This window comes from Mus caroli, unplaced genomic scaffold (assembly GCF_978045245.1).
Source record: "Mus caroli unplaced genomic scaffold, Mus_caroli_1 scaffold_7, whole genome shotgun sequence".
Classification (NCBI taxonomy): Eukaryota; Metazoa; Chordata; class Mammalia; order Rodentia; family Muridae; genus Mus; species Mus caroli.
In genome coordinates this window covers 79,580,349-79,583,943 of record NW_028227262.1, presented here as the reverse complement: position 1 = coordinate 79,583,943, position 3,595 = coordinate 79,580,349, and positions in this window count along the sequence as shown.

Sequence of the window (3,595 nt, the reverse complement as noted above, 5' to 3'; positions counted from 1 at the left end):
GCTCATATTCACAGTAGGACTTCTTCCCTAAATGCACATTTTTCTAAAACATCCTCATAGACACATCCAAAGGGTGTGCTTCACTAATGCCTTAGGCATTTCTTTCTTTTTTTTATTGGTATTTATTTCATTTATATTCCCCATGCTATCTGAAAAGGCCCCCCACGCTCCCCCACCAACTCCCCCACCCACCCACTCCCACTTCTTGGCCCTGGTGTTTTCCTGTACTACTATTTGACAAAACTCATAAAGCAAATAACATGAATGGAATTAAAAAACTAGGATTCATTGGACACAGGCCAGTATATATGTGTCAATAAATGTTTGCATATGTTATAAATGTAATTGATAAACTGTCTTCTTGTAAAAGAAAATGAAACTCTCATATGGCAAATTTATGGTAGAAGAAATGATCAGAGAAATAAAACTCTTAGAGACACCAGCTATGTGAGACTATGGGCTGGGGAAGTTTCTTGTATGTGTAACATAGACTTCATGCTCCACATGAGAGTGAAAACTCTTAGAGACACCTGTGATCTTTTGTCATGGGTTTGTAGGAGTGAGTGAGAGCTACTATGTATTAAAATAATAAGATATTCCAGGGCAATTGAGCATTCCTTAAACCTTCTCTGCATGAAATCAAAAGCCAAGCCAAAATCAAACCAACGAAACCAACCAAACATTAAAAAAAAAAAAAAAAAAGTATCGCATACATCATGATATCTCCTCTGATTAGTGCCTTAGGGTACCTTAGGCATCGTTGTGATTACACTTCATGAAGACAATAAACAACTATCAAAAAATAGTTTATAATTTCCATCAAAACAGGAAAATTTAAATCTCCTCATCGTTAGCTGCATAGTTTAGACAAGACATTACCTTACTTCACAAAATAAATGTGGATATTTATTATCCCTCACTAATTGGTTTTATTTATTTAACAGTGGTTTTTAATAGATGTAATGACATATAATTATGATTGGAAGAAATTGTGCAAATTGTTAACCCTAGAATCTAAACTCTTAAATCCAAAGGCTTGTTCATGATGCATAGAGATACTTATGCAAAGGTCGGTTGATTATGTGCTTCCCAAGAAGTCAAGTCTTGCCTGAAACTGATAATGTAGGCTCTCTGACCCATTTTCCCTACATTTCCCTACAAGTTGAAGGTGGGATGTTGATGGACTTAGGGGTATACAATATCTCTGTGGGTGCTTTTCTAGTCTGTTTCCCTGTCCATGTCTTCCTACACGTTTCAATGAACATTTAATCCTCCTTTTCTGATTTTATATCTCGTGAGAGGGTTGATCATTAAGCATGTCCATAGAACATCATAGAAAGGAAAAAAGATCCTGACAAATATTCTTCTAGAAGACATGAGAGCAAGTGAGGAAATGGAGAACTGACTTGCTGATTTACTGATGCCTCATGATTCAAAATAGTCTAGTGACCAAAACAGTCTAGATCCCTGGATTTTCTGGTTGTATTATATTGCTGTGCAGAGATACCATAACCACAAAAACTCTCCCAAAGAAAGCCTTTATTTGGGACCTGCTTAGTGTTTAGTACATTATCTTCATATTGTTGATCATGGCTGCACTAAGACCTACATGAGAGATGAGCGTGTGGAATCTGGATCAGCAAGCTACCAGAAAGTAGAAATACTGGGCATGGATTAGGCTTTTAAAACCTTAGAGTCTAATGCAGTGACACACTTTCCAGAAAGGCCATACCTCTAAATCCTATCAAATAGGGTTTCTTACTAAGAAATATTTGAAATATATTTAAATATATGAAACTATGATGTCCATTCTTATTCATACAACCACAGTACTCATAGAAATAACCAGAAAAAGGGCCAAGCACTGAATTTCATGTAGTCTTTGGGAACACATAAATTTAAAAGTGTTTCCTTTTTGTTTCAGATGTGTATAGATTTTGCATTAAGCAGTATTTGTCTGTGGAGTCAGGGCTGCTCATAAGCCCATGATCCTCTTTAGGAAGTCTTTTCTTTGCTAGGACTAAAAGTCAAACAACTGATTCTGAAAAAGGTTTCTTGACAAATTATATAAATAATGTGCTAAATACACATTAATATCTTGACTTCCCGTGATGGTGTGACACTTTCTTCTATAGATGGAGACAGAGAGGCTGGTAAATATGTCTGATGGATTTCATACCAACACATTACATTGGAAAATTGAAAACAAACTATTACATAATTATTCCTATTATTATTAAGTGTAAATTAAATTTAATTTAACTGTAATTTAAATTTGAAATTGACAACAAAAATATTTTAAATAATTTCCCTTTCTCTATTTATAATATTAGAATGTCTTTATGATTTTAATTATTCATATTAAGGTAACACACACAAATGGATTCACAGACAGCCAGAGAGACAGACAACCAGACAGACAGATGATAGATAGAAAAAAGCAAAATAGAGAGAGAGGGATTAGTAGAAATAGAGATACAAAAATAATTTTATACCACCCAACATTCAGATAAAAGAAAAAGAAAAAAAAAAAACTTGTATTTTAGACTCAAATTCCCCAGGGAAAATAATTTTGGTTGGATTCTGATCTCAAACTCCCTGCCCTCTGTTACCTGAGACACTGATTAGCAGGAAGCTGAAAATCTGCACTTGAAAATCCATTTTGTCTTTGAATTTTGGTCCCTAGCTAATTGCTACTATTCTCATAAGTACTTTGCTTTAAAACAACTGTGAGATATTTGTGGTTACTAAAAATGTAATATGCAAATAGAAAGATACAGTCTAGACAGTTCTTGGCTTAAAAACACATGGGGCAATAAGGGCTGTAGGTTGATGAAGATGCACTCATCTAAAACGACTCTGAATAATCACCATACTCAGTATTTCATGTGCCCTGAAACAGTTTAATTCCTGTTCTATTTATTATCTGAGAGAATCTGAGAGCACTTTTCAAATAAATTACATGTATTTATAAAGCTCGACAGCCCCTGAGTCTGCAAATTTAAGTCTAAGCTTGATCAAATATTTTACTTATAGCAAACACTAAGGGAATGGGGAAGGACTTGAATGAGTGGGTACTGAGAGGAGAAGGAGGAAACTATACTGTTGAAAAGTGAATAAAACAATTTATTTAAAAATTGTTTTAATTTACCTTAGATAAAGTGTTAATTATCTTTCTATAATGTTAAAGTCTGCATAGCCATGATGAAGCATGACTATGTCTCCAGATCTTAGGAATGATTTCTCATTCCTCCCTTCATGAAATATTTCCATTTTTTAATGAACTATTATGAAAAACAACTGAGAGAATCTGTAAATAGTTAGATATATTGAGAGATACTGACCTAAGAATGGTTGAAATCAATTCACTTATTAAGTATGCCTTTCTAAGAAAACTTTTCTAACTAAATGGCTAGCTTCTTTCTGAATAACGCATATTTTCATCTTTCATTGTATTTAGTAGCTAGTCGTTAGTCTTATTTTGTTTACTACAGAAGGAAATATCTTCTACTATTTTTTGTGAATATGGGCTTTATATTTACCATTTAAGGATACAAAAGTGATTTCCAGAGTGTTTGTACAAGCGTGCAATCCC